The sequence below is a fragment of the Triturus cristatus genome, chromosome 7 (assembly GCF_964204655.1).
Source record: "Triturus cristatus chromosome 7, aTriCri1.1, whole genome shotgun sequence".
In the NCBI taxonomy this organism is placed as follows: domain Eukaryota; kingdom Metazoa; phylum Chordata; class Amphibia; order Caudata; family Salamandridae; genus Triturus; species Triturus cristatus.
In genome coordinates this window covers 157,996,550-158,014,506 of record NC_140590.1, presented here as the reverse complement: position 1 = coordinate 158,014,506, position 17,957 = coordinate 157,996,550, and the positions used below count along the sequence as shown (strand labels likewise).

Genomic DNA, 17,957 nt, shown 5'->3' with positions numbered 1-17,957 from the left:
AGGAGCCCGCAGCGGGACTCGCCCCAACAACCTGGCGCCGAGGTGCGAAGCGACGGGGCGAACAGGTCCCCAGAGAATGCAGGGGCATCCCCTGTGGGACTGGACGAGGTGAAGCTCCCCGGAGCCAGAAGTATGGCCTCCGGCCGAATCCGGCCCCGAGCCAGAGACTGAGAGACTTTGCGTGGTGTGCGCAAGAGAGCCGGACAGTTCCATAGCAGAGGGGGGCTCTCAGTCTGAAAGATTGGAGGGATGTGGTGACGGAGCCATCCGGCCCGTGCGGACACGCAACACACGCATTCACGCACCCGGAGGGCGGGCACGCCCGAAGGGATAAATAAACGGGCGCAAGACCGCTCGTGGTCTTTGGCCCTACCATCACACCAGTGTCAGTGTCATAGTCCTTGAGCGATCGCTTGCATGTGGCCTGCCCCCCCCCCCCCGAATTCTACATTGTTTTCTGGGCGAAGAGCACACGTTTTCTGTGAATATGCGGCGCCCCTTTCAATCGGCTGCTTGGTGATGTGGACTAAAGTAAAGAGTTGGATGCGGTGAGCACGGAGTCCTGTGCAAACATAGCAAAAGACACGCTGCAACGCTGAGGAGAAGGTGTTTCCAAGCAGCCGGGGAGACCCGGAAACGGAAGTCTTCTTGTAATTAGAGTGGAGGTGAGGTTGGGTGCCGTGCAAAGTGCTCGGGCATCGCACGGTGGCACGAAGATTGTGAAAGGGGCTCTATGCTTTGTACAGAAGAGCTTTTGCAGTACTACTTAGGCCCGGTACAAGCGGGTGGGCCAGGCCCACCCAAACAGGAGCCTTGGTGCTCGCAGTGAGGGCTTGAAGGCAGACGCGCAGAGCACACGTTGTGTGCGTCAGCGCGGGCAGGCGGGCACGCACACACACACACACACACACTTTTAGAGAGTACTTCACAGGTCTTTAAAAGACCATTTACATGTTAAGGAGGCTTTATTTTTTCACCCCTTCACCTCCACATGGCAAAGGCGACAATGTTCTGCTGCGTGGATATTTCTTTTTCTATGCTGCACAGGAGAAAATAAGTTTGTTTTTTCCTATTCACCTTTCCTGACCCCTGCAGCTGTTCATCATATCAGGCTGTGACACAAAGTTTGATTAATTGAGTGGGTAAGAGAATGTGTTACTATTTGTTTTTCTTTTTAAAATCTGCACAGGCCCAGCAGGACATGTACTTCGTGTGTGCTTCATTTAAACAGTTTTTATCCTTATCATGGCCGATGCAGGACAACAATAAGACAATAAAAGATGCACAGATAACGCTGGTGATTTATGATACTGCTGGAGAGCAATCATTTGTCTGTTAGTTTTTAAATGCAGATGAACTGTATTTTATGTGGAAGCTCGGTGGGTTACTGCCTTTGTCACAGAGATCCTTGTGCTACTTGCAGTTCAGAAGTTACAATCCTAACATAGGACAGTGACCAATGAACTGTCATCAAAGAGCTGCATACAAACATGAATGGTATAGTTAGAACTTCGCCTTCTTTTTTTGTGATATAGTTAGAACTTCCCCAGTCTTTCATTATTCTAATGTTGCTAAAATGAGTATGTTTGGACAGATATACATTTTTATCAGTAAAGCTGACCCCATGGAATATCCTAAGGTTGTGTTTCCCCAGACCAAACCCTCTTAAAATATACTGCCCACCAGTATGGATGACGCAATTCCTACACCTTTTAATCCTCATTGGCTTACGTGACATTCCCTGTAGACTGATTTCCATACTTGTATGATTCATTGTCTCTGTATAATGTGTGCGTGGTGAAAGTACTGACACACACTACACTGATATGAGTAGCGCTGTACAACAAATGAAATGCATATGAGAGAGGGGCTACGTAAAGATGAGGGGCACTGTTGGAGGATGGCAGTGAGGGAATCCAAGGAGGGGGTCAATAGGGGGAGGGGCTATGGAGCGATGAGGGGCACTGTTGGAGGGTGGCAGTGAGGGAATCCAAGGAAGAGGTCAATAGGGGGAGGGGCTATTGAGCGATGAGGGGCACTGTTGGAGGATGGCAGAGAGGGAATCCGAGGTGGAGGTCAATACGGGGGGCTATGGAGGGATGAGGGGCACTGGTGGTAGGTGGTAGTGAGGGAGTCTGAGGAGGAGGTCAATAGGGGGAGGAGCTATGGGGAGATGAGGGGCACTTGTGGCGTGTGGCAGTGAGGGAATCCGAGGAGGAGGTCATGGGGTGGAGGGGGGAGCTAGGGAGAGATATGAGGCACTGGTGGAGGGTGGTAGTGAGGGAGTCTGAGGAGGAGGTTATGAGGGGGCGGGGCTACAGAGAGATGAGGGGCACTGGTGGAGGGTGGCAGTGAGGGAGTCTGAGGAGGAGGTCATGAGGGGGAGGTGCTATGGGGACATGAGGGGCACTGGTGGAAGGTGGTAGTAAAGGTTATATACGGAGAAAGAGGTTATTGGTGTGGCGCCAAAAAAAGACTTTCACATCAGCGCTGAAGCCGGCCCTGTCATGGCCTTTCTGTTTTTGTTTATTTAATTAGCAGTCGGGTCATAAGGGCTACTGTGGAACAAATTTTAAAGTGCGTGCTAAATAGGTTTACCGCTATATTCAATGTTTTAAGGTGATTTTACTAATGTTTTTACTGGGAAAAATGAAAGTGGAGCCCGATGGTGCCCAATATGGGGCTGGGGCCCAAGGTCAGCTGTGAGGTAAGGTGCACTGGAGAGGAGTAGTGGATAATCAAGCCTGTAAGGGAGAGCGTTGCAGAGTCCGGGGTCAGGTGGAGGTAGCAATGAAGAGGGATTCTCCCTGAAGACTCGCACAGAACCAGCCTGAGTAGTGTCACTTGCCTGATACTCCCACCTCAGAAACCTCCTCTTCCCATCAAAGGGACATTACATGGTAGAAAAGCACTTTTTAAGAGTGATAATATTTAGAAAGAGATTTGGAAAAGAGTGCGTTTTACTGGGCCTTATATGACTAATAAGAAATAAAGGAGGGGCCTGAAGCAGGCCTTCCTAGACATATATGTGACAAATCGAGCCCGCAGTGGCCCACCCAAATGCACCCTTGGCCCACCCAAATAAAAATACCTGGAGCCGGGTCTGGTACTACTACAACAAGCATTGCTTAAAAACGGATGCCCATTCTCAGCGAGTGTGCTCAGACGGAGTGCCGCGCGGCCGTTAAAGTGACATGGCCGTGAAAGTGAAACTGATCGCGATCAAGTGAATATGAATAAAGGGGGGCGGGAAGAAGGTGAACACGAACAACGGGAGGGAGTGGGAAGAAAGTGAACATGGAGAGCTGGAGGGGGAGAGATTAAAGGCAACAAACTACGGCGAGAGGGGGGCCGGAACAAAGTCAACATGGATGGGGCTCCGAGATATCAGCAGAGCTCGGAACACGAACAGGAAAGATCAGGCAAACAAGCATTGCTTAAAAGCGGATGCCCGGGGGGAGGGCGTGGCTAACCGTTGATGGGAATGGCCGCTCGGTAGCTTGACTCCGGAGCGCCACTCCCAAATTATCCTGAATTCCTTGGCTCCCGCTGGCCCGATTCTACTTGACAAATTTGAGGCAGATTGGTGACGCTGCCCCGCGGGTGCTCCGTGGACCGGGTCCTCGCGGGCAGTTCCGCCTTCAGAAGTACGGCGCCATGCCGGGCGCGCACCATGCAAGACCGCTGCTGCGGCCTATCCCGACAGAGCCCCGAAAGTTGGTCGGTGAGGCCCATCATTGCACGGCGCTCCGCTTGGTGGCTGGCGGCAGTGGCGGTGACCCTCCCTGGGGCCCCGGGAGTGACGGGGGCCGAGTGAATGGTACGGTGGCCGAGTGAATGGTGAGGCGGTCCCCGCAGTGAACACAAGAGCGGGCTGAGGATGGCTCACGCGAGCCTGAGGCCTGTACACAGCCGCCAGAGAACACGTTGTGGGCGGCCTCCCGACTGGAGGGTGTGCTCCGGGGGCCCCGGGACCTAGTGGTGCCTCATATGCACACGGCGCTGTGCAGGAGCGGACTGTAGAGACCCGGAATGGCCTCCATTTAACTACCGATCGCCGCAGGGGCATTGCGGCCTGGGAAAAGGCTATTGAAGCTACAGCGGCCCCCCGCAGTGAAAATAAGAGCGGACCAGGGACGACTCGCGGGTGCGGGCTAGAAGTGGCCCTGAAACTAGATCACAGCCTCCAGAGGACACGCTGCTGGCAACCTGCTGTTCTAATGGGACAATTTGATGGTCTCAGGCCTTAGCAGCCATGTGCACCTCGCCTGGTCCGGGAACGAACTGCTGAGACCCAGAATAGGCACTAATGAATAACCGTTCATCGCTGGACACTATGGGCCCGATTCACAGAACTAACTTAAGACAAGATCCTAAACTTACTACCATTTTGGTATTCACAGAAGGCACTTACTCGTTTTGGTATTCACAGAAGGCACTTACTCATTTCGGTATTCACAGAAGTTAGGAGTCCTAAGTTTAGGACTCCTAAATGCCTTCTGTGAATACCGAAAGTCTTAAAATTAGGATTTTTCTCAGTTTAGTAGTAGTAAAGTTAGGGGTCCTAACTTTAGGACTCCTAAATGCCTTCTGTGAATACCGAAAGCCTTAAAATTAGGATTTTTCTCAGTTTAGTAGTAGTAAAGTTAGGAGTCCTAACTTTAGGACTCCTAAACTGAGAAAAATCCTAATTTTAAGACTTTCGGTATTCACAGAAGGCATTTAGGAGTCCTAAAGTTAGGACTCCTAACTTTACTACTACTAAACTGAGAAAAATCCTTATTTTAAGACTTTCGGTATTCACAGAAGGCATTTAGGAGTCCTAAACTTAGGACTCCTAACTTCTGTGAATACCGAAATGAGTAAGTGCCTTCTGTGAATACCAAAACGAGTAAGTGCCTTCTGTGAATACCAAAATGGTAGTAAGTTTAGGATCTTGTCTTAAGTTAGTTCTGTGACTCGGGCCCTGAGACCTCGAGAGAGCTTCTGAGGGGCCCCAGGTGGCCTAAAGCAGGATTGAACCCGCAAGATAGGATGTTTTATTACCAGAGGGCTGCAGACATAGTAAAGGTGTTAGTTCATTGTTGCGCCCGGCGCACCTGAAGGAGGTACTATTGCCCCGTGGGTTCGTGAGACTCCTGGCTCCCTCCACGATTTGCTTGCTACACGGGAGGGGCGAGACATGTAGTGACGGAGAGGTGGTCTTCACTGCTAAGGTGGACTAGGCCTGATCCTGCACCGACCGTCCACAGCTCAGAAACTGGTGCGCATGGTCTTCACTGCTGCAATTACAATGCGACGGATCTAGTCAGACACCCCTCTGTATAAGGTGCTTTCTGCGAAAACCGACAAGCCGGGTGAAAGTTTCCACGGCAGGGAGTAGCGGTGGTGACCGGATCCCAAGAGGTGCCAACGTGACAGGAAAAATGGCATCTGGACGGAATAACCGGACGACCCAGACCAAGCTGGAGAAATTCGCTTGGCAGAAGCAGCAGGCCGAAGACTGAACAGAGGCGACAACTCCAGGTGACGCTATGGAACCCCCTAATAAAGATCTCCTCGAGGCAATCACGGCGATAAGAACCTCCCTTGAGGTGAGAATCGACAGTGGCCACGGATGTAGCACTGATCCGTGAAGACATGAAGAAAATAGCGGAGAGAGTGGGCACAGTAGAGGGCACCACCAAGAAACTGGTCTCGGACACTGCCCTGCTCAAGAAACAAGTTACCAAACTACGCTCTTCCCACGATGCGATGGCCCTACAGTTGGACGATTATGAAGGTAGAATGCGGCAGAATAACATCCGCATTATTGGAGTTCCGCAACGCGCAGAGGGGCAGGCAGCAGACCTTTTTGTTGAGGAATTGGTCCTTAAGCATTTACAAACCAGAGGACTCTCCAAATGTTTTACGATTGAAAGAGCTCACCGGGTGCCTGGAGGCCGTCCGAGGCCGGGAGCGCCCCCTAGCTTCTTGCTTGGGTATTTAACTTTCGAGACCGCAATGTTATTCTTCAAGAGCCCCACCACTCACCCTTGAGAACAACAAGATCACGTTTTTTCCAGACTTCACACTGTGTGTGCAGAAACAGCGCCAAAGCTTCCTAGGAGGTAAAGCGGACCCTCCAAGACCAAGAAGTCAAATATGCAATGATGTTCCCCGCCAAGCTAAGAGTGGAAGCCAATGGGAAATCGTGGTTTTTCACTCGTGCGGAGGAGGCCAGGGACTGGATGGATGGCTGGCGCACGGTCGAAAAGAAAGTGAAGAAGGGATCCTCGGCGGCAGATGATCACGCAGACTGGCGCCAGCAGAGGCTATCTCCTCCAGATTCTGACTCGGACTCCCAGGGACCCACAGGAAGGCGCTGATCTGGCAATTGGTAAGACTGTATGGGGTCGACCCTGGCCTCTTGAGGCTCTCTGGAACGCTTCTGCGTATGGTCTCGGAGACATGGCCTCCGGAACATGGGATTACAGAGGACTAGTTTTGGGGGGGGAATAGGGTGGGAATCCTGATACATTTGCGATGTGGCTGGCTCTTGTTCAGGGGATTGTCATAACGTTCGAAGGCTTACTTGTGACTGATTGATATGATCGCTCAACATGTTTAACTGTAATGATGGTGGTTGTTTTTCTTCAAGGATTCGTTGCTGCACCACTACTAAAATGTGGGCACCATGGGACAATTGCTGAGGACCGTATCGGGCCTCTGTATTGTATACTATTTCGGGGGTGGGGATCGGGCCGGGGAGCAAAGCGTTGACTGTATAACTGTGGATGGATGGGGAGTGGGGTAGCTCGCGTTCCCTGGAATTGTTTATGGGTGAGCGACAGGCACTCTGCATGTTGGGGGTGGCGGGTGGTTCTAGTCCCGTTAAGCAGGGAGGCAGAGAGGGGGGTGAGTTCTCAGGGCTAGGGGCAAATTTGAGTTTAATCTGTTGGGGGGGTTGCAATGTTGAGTATTTTGCAGCAGGACAAAGAGGCAGCTTGTATATGCACATCTTAGCTGGCATCTATATTCAGATCGTAGTAGGAGAGATTCAATACACTGTGTTCTGCATTGAAGGCCTAGGGGTCGCCCTGGTTGAAGCAGTGGAGAGTTTGCTGCACTATATATCCTCCATGGCTACCGTTATATTACCATCTGTAGCAAATGGCGAAAGGTCAGGGACTTAAACTTACCACTTGGAATGTCAACGGGTTGGGACACAAAATTAAGAGAGGTATTGTGTTCCAGTATGTCCACCGCCAAGGGCTTGATTTAGTGTTGCTACAAGAAACCCACTTGATTGGTAATTCTTGCATGGCCCTCGATAGGAAGGGATATCGAATGGTGGCACATTCGGGTTTCACCAGTGGGTCCAGCGGTGTGGGGGTCCTCCTTCGTAAAGGGTGCCCTTATGTGACACAAAATACTTGGACGGATCCACAGGGTAGATACGCAGCTTGCACAGGTATGTGGGAGGGCAGAGTTCTAAATGTTATTTCTGTGTATGCCCCACCGGGTTTGCAACGATTGATATTAATGGATTTAGGGACACTTTTGTTAAACTTACCTGTGGGGACCTTGGTTATGGGAGGTGACTTTAACCTGACGATGGATGGCCTATTGGATAGGTCCCCGCCCAGACGTGACTCGGCACATTGCTCCCAGCTACGGGACATTGGCGCCTTGGGGATGGTGGATATCTGGAGATGGTCGCACCCCCACGACACACGCTTTACGTTTCAGTCTGGTGTACACGGCAGTCAATCACGAAACGATTATTTGTTCACACACGCACAACATATACACACATTTTCTGATTCTGCATGTTTGGTGCGGGGGGTATCAGATCATTCCCCTGTTTGGGCGGTTCTCGATACACAGCACACGCCACAGCCTGGTCCGATTGTGATTCAACCTTGGGCACTAAAGATTCCACATATCAGGGAAACCTTGAGGAAAAATACTGATTATTTTGAAAAGAATATAGGTTCGGTTGAGTCAGCAATTACACTAGGGGGGGCATATGGTGCTGTGATCAGGGGGAGAGCACTGTCTGCGATGGTAGGTCACAGGGCTGAGCGCCGTCGGAGGGTGGTAGCATTGGAAACTAAGATCCTGCGCCATGAAGATGCCATTTCCCAGGGCCCAGACCCTGATACTCAACACCTGCTGATAATAAAAATTCAGGACTATAGACAGTTACTCCTAGAGGACGCCAATAGACGCGCTCTAGCCACCCGGCATCAGATATACGAACAAGGAGAACGAACCGGCAAACTGCTGGCATGGCTGGAACGCAAAGAACAATCAGCGCGATGGGTGCGTGCAGTTAAGGGACCTGATAACGGACCCTCGAGGCATTGCTGAGACCTTTGCAAACCATTACAAAAAAGTATATGGAATTCTGCAAAGTTCACAAGCTTCTATGACGGCAGAACTCCTTGCCACTATCGGGGTAACGTGTCTCTCCGAACAAGGTAGGGAGGCGTTGGACGTTGACTTATCGGTTGAGGAAATTCAAAAGGCAATTCAGGACATTCGCACAGGTAAAGCTATGGGCCCTAATGGGCTTTCTATTGAGCTGTTCAAACCTATGGCTTTCAAGCTAGCACCCCATTTGCTCAATTTATATAATGAAAGCTATGAAAACACCCTCCTCCCAGCTGATATTTCGAGCACCCACCATCGTGGTCATCCTTAAACCTGGTAAACCGGTGGATGAGTGTGCCTCGTACAGACCTATTTCTCTGATTACGGTAGAGGCCAAAATTCTCCAAATGCTCCCCCATCTCTCTGACTTGGTCCACTCGGATCAGTCGGGATTTATGCCGGGACGGAATACAGCGCACAATCTGCGTCGAGTGCATGGTGCACTGGGCTGTGCAGACACACTGGAGGAAGCAGGGATCTTACTTGCGCAGTACGCAAAAATGGAATTTGACACTATAGCATGGGAGTATTTGTTTGCCGTTCTCGCCTGCATCGGGTTCGGACCCAAATTCATTGGGTGGATCAAACTGCTATACACACAACCCATGGCTCACGTTTCAGTAAACAACCATCGATCTACTCCTTTCCCCCTTTGCCGAGGCACAAGACAAGGATGCCTGTTATCACCGCTCCTTTTTGCCATGGTTCTTGACCTCTGGCGGTTTGGATAAGGGGAGACCCAGATATTAGGGGCCTTAAATGGACGAATGAACATGAAGACCACATATCATTGTATGCAGATGATATTCTGCTTTATCTTACTTCACCTGCGCGCTCACTCCGCCGCGTACTTCATAGTTGCCATATTTTCGGGGCGCACTCTGGGTATCGGATAAACTGGTCTAAATCCCAGATGTACTCCCTTTGGGGAGATCCCCCGCAGAGTCCTCGAGGATCTGATATTCCGGTGGCGTCCCGGGGCTTTCGCTATTTAGGGATTTGTTTTTTTTTAACTACCAACGCCGCACTATTTTTTTAACAGAATCTGTTGGGGCCATTACAGAGGTTTCGTTCGGATGTCACGCATTGGAAGACGCTCCCCCTTACTCTGCTAGGATGTGCATCGCTCTGCCATACTTTCTTTACACCCTACAAAACACTCCTACTCCTGTTCCTAACCCTTATTTTTTGCAGATCGAAGCAGCAGTGAGGGATTTATTGTGGGACAGTAGGCCGCCTCGAATAGCCATGACCAAGCTCACTATGGGATGGTATGATGGGGGTATTGGGCTGCCAGATCTGCGCCTCTACCATCAGGCTTCGCAACTCACGGCCATCAACCAATGGGTGTTCAGGCGACATGATGATCCCAGCTTCCGCACCGACCATTGGTTGATGGGGAAGGGGGCTACAATAGAGCGTTATATACAAACCATAAGAAACTGCACCTGACCGGTCCCACGGCGCGTAAGGTGGAGGTGTGGCATGGGGTGCAGCGGCGGATGGGTTGGCAGGGGCGCCTAACAAAGGCTACCCCTCTATGGGAGCCAGACATTTTGGGACGACTTAGTGCCTATGCGGGGTACGATCGGGATCTCCACGGGAGATATGTGGGTTAAGGGCAAGAAAGCATAGTTTATGGACCTCCAAACTAACTATCAGCTAGTACCATCGGAAAAGTTCCGGTATCTCCAGATCAGTCATGCCATTGACTCCACCCTCCCGAAAGATACCCCCCTTCCAGACTCCTCTCCTCTGGAGGACAGGCTCTTGCTGGATCCCATGAATCGCAAGGCCATCTGCCTCACATATAAGAAGTTGATCAATAATCGGGCCGATCCAATGTTGAAACTGCGGGCGAGCTGGGAGGTTGACCTGGGAGAAATGGCCGATGAGAACTGGATAGAAGCGTTGACCTAACCCGAGAAGTAGCCATCCCGATGCAACTTCGCCTGGTCCAACTCAAAATTCTCCACCGGGTATATTTTGACGCCACACTGCTATACCGGTTGGGTAGGAATAGGAATAGGAGACCTGATGCACTCTGCCTCCGACACTGTAATCAGATGGGTACATTCATGCATATCCTGTGGGATTGCCCCCACATACAACAGTACTGGACGCACGTCACCAGACAGTTAACTAGAACTTCCAACAAACCTATACATCCAACTCCCACACTATGTCTCCTCAATATCTGGGAGGCAACGGACCTCACACAAGCCGAACAATCATGGGCTACGATGGGGTGGAGTATAGCGAAACGGAACATTGCTCAGAAGTGGGGCGTGGACACCATACCACAAATGAGAGATTGGGCAAAAGATATGGACCATGCCATGATTGCCGGAAAAAACTGTATATAAAGGGAGGAGATGTCCACGTAAATGGGATCACAAGTGGGGGTGATGGAATAAATACAGGGGAGAGATATGTGTTTATCCAACGGTGCAATTGGGGAGGGAGAGACTCTTGGGGTTGGAGGGAGGGGAAGATGAGATGATGGCGCAAAACGAGGGCAATTAAGACTAGGATGGACCGTTGAAGTTTCCTGACCCGGGGACGTGGAAGTAACCCTCCTAAAGATGGTTAAGCGGTTACTGTAATGTACTCCACTGGGCTCCTGCTGGGTTGACGGCTGAAAAGGTAATGCTGTCTAAGATGTCAATGCAATGTCACTATTGCTGCATATTGTTTCTAATAAAAACGGTTTAAAAAAAATAGTGGATGCCCATCCTGAGTGAGTGTGCTCAGATGGAGTGCCATGCGGCCGTGAAAGTGACGCGGGCCGCTCGGCCGTGAAACTGAAACTGATCATATCTATATTGTTGAAGCAAGAGCAAGCCAGAGGCGGAGCGAGGCGCGCGCTTGGGAGAGCGAGAAGAAAGGCAGATGCTTCATCTGCTCGTGCCTGTGCACGTAACCGCAGGCAGTATGCCACACAAAAAGCTGTGGTAGGCTTTTTAAAGCCCACTCACTAAATGCATCGCCAGAGCAGCGCATGCGCTGGCTCAGGCGAGACCTAAAAAACAGTATCTTAAGCAGGGAATTTGGACTGACCTTTATTTTGCACGTAGAGATCTGAAAAATGTGGGATCTCCTTTTCGGTCAGTAGAAATTTTGGGATACAGTATTGTGGTTAGGTTGAGGGCTGTGTCTCAGGGTTTTCTCTTCCTGCCTGACTCAGACACAAATGGTGTTGAAATCAACAAGAGAGGGAGGGAAAAATTAGGAACACTCTCAGTCGCACAGGGGAAATCTAATATCAACAAAAGAGTATGCCTTGCAAACAAAAATTGTAGAGCAAGACAGAAGAATCCGAATTGGATCTTTATAAAGCCCTCACTCACCAACCTGGTTGGTGACATGCTTCTTCATTGGGCCCAACCAGGAGAGGCCGAGTGCCACCCTGGTGTGCTACAACGCAGAATTACTGAGGAGCTGGTTATTCGTGTATGGTGAATAGTGAAGGAGTGAGTGTTAAAAGTATCACGATTGTGTCAAAAATAGGTTACATTTTATTAGTAGCCAATCGGACACATTAAAAACAAGGTGGAGTGCAGGAGAAGACTATATACACGGCTCGAGGGTGCCCTAGAAAGTGGGGGGGAGGTGTGGTCGCGTTGGAATGAATACAGAGGTGGCCTGTGCGAGCCTCCGCTGGCCCGCTTATCCGGCCTGGAGATTATGGACTGAATCTAGCCTACACTCAGAACTACTGTGAATGTATCTTGGCCTGCGCTGTCACCGTGTGTCGCCGTGGCGGCAGCAACTCTATTGATTTAATGATACTGTCTTGTGTGTCCTTGTTTTTTTCTTGTAAATAAACAGTTTTTAAAAATAAAAAAAAAACAAGGTGGAGGTCGAAACGCTGAATAAATTGTTCAGCAGAGTCCACTTATGCGGTGGTCAACATGTTTCTGCCTATGTGTTTGTAATTTAAACGGGCATTCTTCAGGACCAATAAGTGTAGACCCCGGCGGCATGGGCGCGCTAAGGCCCACCCTGACCGGAGTTGCTAAGTGTGAAAAAAAAGAAATTAAAAGTGTAAACATATTATATACACGTGTCACACGTGTCACCTGGTATCCCTCGTGCGTGGGAGGAACAGAGTTTATTCTTGTTGGACGCAACAAACACAGACACACATAAACAAGCATTTACAATGCAATGGTCTCGGCATTGGTAAAGTTAGAGCTATTGGCATTGCTAATGACATTATTTTTGTTTAGGTTTTTGTTTTTAAAACATTTAAAGAAACGGCATGGTCATGAGCAATGGCAATAGCTCTAACTTTAACAATGCCGAGCCACAGTCCCTTTCGCCCACTCTCCATTGTCAGCTTGCTGTCCCTGCCCCTCCCACCCGGAGGGTAGACAGACGTGGCTAGAGAAGCAAGGAGGAGATGGGGCCGTAAGCTGACAACTCAAGGTGGGGAATCAGCTCTGGCTAGCAAATGGACAATGGAGGGAGTGAATGGGGGAAGTACATGGACAAAGGGGTGGTGGGGAGCAAGAAGAGCAAGGTAAGGTGGGTGAGGAGGAACCAACAACGGCAACTTAGAGATGGTGAAAAAGAGGAATACAGCAGGGAGAGACGTACAAAAGAGACAGCTGGAAAGCACAGGTACTCTCAGGGTGCTTCAACAAAACCAAAAAAAAGTATTGTCTGAAACGTGAGTAACACGTCCATGCTCCAGGGTAGGAAAAAACATAAAACGTTTAAAGAAAGCCTACATAAGCTGACTAATGAGAAAATAAATAAGAGGCATAATGAAGGCAACCAGGGTAAGCAATAGGTGGGCTCTAAGCCGACTGTAAGCTACCAAAATGTCTCGCAACAGACAGAGCATGTGCTAGAGTACCATGGCTCCCAATGCCGAAACGGAAAAAGGCCTACTGCCCTGTTTAGGCAGTGAAACAGTGCCCCTCACCCCGTCTGGACTCCCTTGCCACTGCACCTGCTGCATTATTGATGGTTCGATCTGTTGTGTGGAGAGTGTACATGAAGGTTGAAGGAGCATGTGTGTAGACTTGAGGAAGGATCTCGAGTGGAGGGTGGACAGCCGATGTACATAGTGGAGAGCATGGGTGGACAATGCATCTAGATGGGGGGGGGGTGGGAGACTATTGTGCAGTGGAGACAATGGAAAGAGGATGAACCGAATGAATAGCAAATTCCCATTGTGACAGGCAAAATGGAGAGTGGGTGTGGACCATGGAGGGCTGATGTTCATGGTGAGAGAAAAGATATACATTCTACACCGTAGATGTGGTGAAGTGGTGTTGAGAATGGATACTGCACAGTATGGAGAGAGCAAATGATGGATAAAGAAAATGTGCAGGCTTAAGAGCAGATGAACAGGGTGTAGAGTACAAGTGCATGATGGGGTACAAAAGTGGAGTGTAGAGCATACACCTGGGTGGCAATTGATGTACATGGTAAACAGTGGAGGTTCACTGGAAAGTGATGTAAATATTAACAGTGTGGGCACAGTGGTGTTGATCATGGAGGAAAAATGTAAGAGTATGTGGATAGTAGAGAGAATGTGTGGAGACTGTATGAAAAGTGCATGTGGGGGTGAAAAGCAGCTGTGTAGGACAGAGGGTGAATTTACACAGTGGTGAATGAATGTTCAGAGTGTAGAGTGTGTAAGTGGAGAACACATATGAAGCGTCAGGACTGCATGTGGTGAGTGGACAGCCCTTAAGAAGGATAAGCCCAAGTAAACAGCAGAATTACCGTTTTTAGAAAAAATGTGATAGCGTAGGTACTGAGCATGTAGAGTGCAGGGTGCAGATGATAGAGAAGTTGGAAAGGCAACATGAGGAGAGTCAAGATCAAATGCGGAGAAGTTAAGTGAGGATGCAGAGAACTGATGTAAAATCGTGGAGAAATGCGTGGATTAGGGCAGAAAGCGGATACATTACCTGTAGCGTATGTGGGGGGGGGGAGGGAGGATGTGGCTTTATGAATGCAATTTAGAACGGAGGAGCCATGTTCGAGTCCCAGCCTCGCTCAATATCCTGTGATTCTTAGTAAATCACTTAATTGCTTTGTGTCTAAAAAATGAACCTATCCTGTGTATTATAAATGATGCTGTGATAAGGCGCTCCAAAACCTTCGGGTCGTATTTGCACTGTTTAGTTTAAAAAAACGTGGAAGGTAAAGAACAGGGTAGATTGTAGATGTGGATAGAAAAATACCAAATGTATTTGAATATGTCTCAGAGCGAAAGGTATCCCTGTGCCCTCTTGTTTAAAAAATAGGAAACGTTTCAAAGCTCTCACCTTGGGGGATGGGGAGGATGCCTCGTTAGTCTCGGTTTCTCCCTACTTATCTCACTACACGCAATCCCTTCCTGCCGGTTTAACACCCTACACCTTTGCCAATTTAATCGCAGCAAAAACAGATACAGCTAGAGATATATTTATTTCCTAAGGATAACACCAAAACGCTCTGCTCGAAGCCTCTGCATGTCCCTCGGTTTCAACAACATGACCGGGAAGTGGAACAAAGACCAGAGGGCGCGTAACCTGCCTGCTGGATTGACCACAACAATCCATTTGCTGATTGGCCTAAACGACCTGGAGGAGGGCAGATGTCACAAGGTTGGTTGAAGGGGAGCCGGTGTCCATTATACAACAACAATCTTTATTAGATCGGAGAATGTAACAAAAAGACAGACAAATCTCCAGGACCTGGTTCGAGGCCCAGCCCACCGGCAAACTGATCTGAGAAAAACAAGGCATGCATGCAGGGGGAAAAAAATTAAGACCAAAGCGAACGGCAACTAGCAGCTTTGAAAATGATTGGGGATTAATGCCGGTAAAAGGCACAGAGGGCAGAAAGGCACAGAAACGAATGGCACAGAAGGGCACCAAAAACGACAGGAGCAGAGGGCAGAAAGGCACAGACAGAGAGAAAAATGAGTGGCGCAGAGAGGCACAAAAAACGAGAGGGGCAGGACACAAAAACAAGTGGCAGAGGGCAGAAGGGCACCAAAAACGACAGGAGCAGAGGGCAGAAAGGCACAGTATTTCTGTGATTATTTTGCAGAGTTCACTCTGTGTAACCAGTGCACGCCGGTCAGTGAGATTTCATTTTAAAAATCTACACGCTGAGCTGAATCATATTAGCGAATTTCCTTGTCTTTTCCTTTCACTACTGCCAAATAAATAATTGTGCTAGCATTATCCACAGAAAACACCTCACACCTCATTAAAACTGACAAATACACTGCTCTGACCCTTGTCTCCACAAACACCAACCTGACTCTGGTCTGGGATGGACATGAACAGAAAGCGATATCTGATCCCTGGAGCACCGGCCAGCGCCACGAGGACCTGCACAGGGCAGAGTGGGCGCTATGCAAATAGGAATTACTATTTAATCGTCATGGTAAAGCGAACCTTGAATACAATATGGACAATGTAGTACCGATGATACATACATGGCACACGTTAATGCTATCTGGCGGTTCTAGTAACGTTTCCAAGGCACTGTTTGGCCTCTCGCTTCGCCCGCGCCGCAGAATGTCAGAACAGCCTTGGAAGGCGAGGGCACCGCTTCCTGGTTTGGTGTATTGCACGTAGAAGTGGATTTGTAAGGTTTTAATTGGTTCACAGTTGTCTCTGGAATGACGAAAACCCCGAGAAGGGTTTTACAGGACCGGAGACGGCACCCCGCTGTTCCACACAGACGCAGCAAGTATCTGTTTTGAATGAGGAACATAGCTGCCACTCACACAAGGCTGACTTCTTTTATGACGGTTTTTGTTGCTAATATGTAAAATGTTCTCGATATATTTGAATTACGACACTCTGTAACTTTCTGAGCTCTCTCAACAGATGGTTCTTTTTTTGTCGATTTATATAGCGCGAACTCGACCCGAAGGTATCGGGGCGCCTCACCCGAGCATCTGTTACGTTACACAAGGACACATTCATATTTTGGTAGGCGCGGGGAGATTATTTCCCAGAATCACCGCATGTTGGGCCGAGGCTCGAACGGAGGTCCCCAACTCCAAAGTCGGCATCTCTGGCCGTGAGGCCACATCCCCTCCCCTCTTTTTCACAAGTACGTTGTGAAGTTTACCATTCCGGTGCACGTGTTCTACTGCAGCCCCAGGGAAGCCGGTCGCTTTTGAGGCCAACCTCAGTGCACAGGTGCGTGAGGGCGAGGGATAGTGGGACTGAGGGGCAGCATTAGTTATGACAACACAACAAGCACTCTCCCTCACGCCCACCCTGCCCCACACATCGGCTGCATGCAACCAGAGCTTACGGGTTTATAGACAGAAACAGTGCGCGCAAGATCACAACACTTGTCAGCCTTCCTGCGGTACCTTCCATAGGACTCCAGCACTTAATATTTTACAAATTAAGCACTGAAGCGGCTCGCATACCCTGACTGCGAAGCGCCCCGAGACCGCCGACTCAAGAGAAGCAGTCAAGGCTGGCGGAGAGCCGGCAGATTCAAATCAAATGAGAAAGCAGAAGACGGCATCTCTTAGAACATCGCAATTGAGGTTAACTAACTCCAAAAACAAGCCGAGGGCACCGAAAGACACCACCGCCTTTCTCCGAGGCACAGCAGAAATGCCTCGGAGAAAGGGAGCGTCCTTTTCGGATTCGGGGGCGTGTTTTGCTGTTGTCTCCTCCCTGAGACTTTTCGCAAAAAACACGCCCCCCGATCCGAAAAGGACGGGGCAGGATTGGAGTGACGGGACCTCTTCTCCAATGGCTGGCCAGCATTTACTAGGCCAGCCAATGGAGAACAGGGTAGAAGAGGGGCGGGTTCAAGCCCCTCTTCTCCCAAGTCATTATCTCTAGCGAGCGAGACTGCGCAAGCGCAGCCATCGCTAGCCGAGACCTAAAAAGAAGACAAACAGTCGTTAGCCGTAATTCAATCCGCAAATCACAGATGAAAATATAAATATGGATGCCCTACGCAGTGCACATAGGCAGTAACACTTAACAATACGTGCTGCTTATCAAGATCAATGTGCACTATAGGTGGTCAACCAAAATCAATTCGGTGAAAGAAACTCGCAGGGAAAAAGGTCGAGGAATATGCCCATCGCGAGTAGTATCGATAAACCAAAACTTATATGAGAAACACTAAGCGTAAAGCTTTAAAAGTATAGCATATTTGGGCACGGAGTGTTAATAAACAAGAAGAAAGAAGAAGAGGTCTCACATAAGATGCAGTCACCAACTACATCATGGGTCTCGGGAGGGGGGCGGTAGCAACAATGGCACACCCTAAGGGTTTGAAAAGAAAGAGAGAAACAATAGTGCGGTTATTTACAAGAAGAAACAAAGTGCTGCGTTACTTATCTTATATATTAACACAATGGGGTGACCCTGTGTCCCTAGGAACCTGGGTATTTAAAGTATAAAGAACAATGGTTCCCTTGGGTAGAAACAATGCGTATTGTAGTTAGCCGTAGTTACTTCAGCATAACATATAATACATTTCTGAAAGCAAAAACATTTCTTGAACAAAAGGGGAAAGAGGAACAAGAACACAGAGAA

The 17,957-nt window shown here is 49.3% G+C and overlaps 1 protein-coding gene across 4 annotated transcripts in view; it reads right to left on the bottom strand.

Annotated features, from left to right (window-relative positions):
- HAUS5 (HAUS augmin like complex subunit 5) overlaps nt 1-17,957 on the bottom strand; it is a 343,036-nt gene that overhangs the window by 308,338 nt on the left and 16,741 nt on the right. For 2 of the 4 annotated variants that reach the window (XM_085615895.1, XM_085615898.1), the window contains exon 2: nt 17,620-17,684. The exons of the other annotated variants lie outside the window; for them this stretch is intronic. The gene's annotated coding sequence lies outside the window, so the exon portion shown is untranslated. The remainder of the gene's footprint in view (nt 1-17,619; nt 17,685-17,957) is intronic. 4 annotated transcript variants of the gene reach the window in all.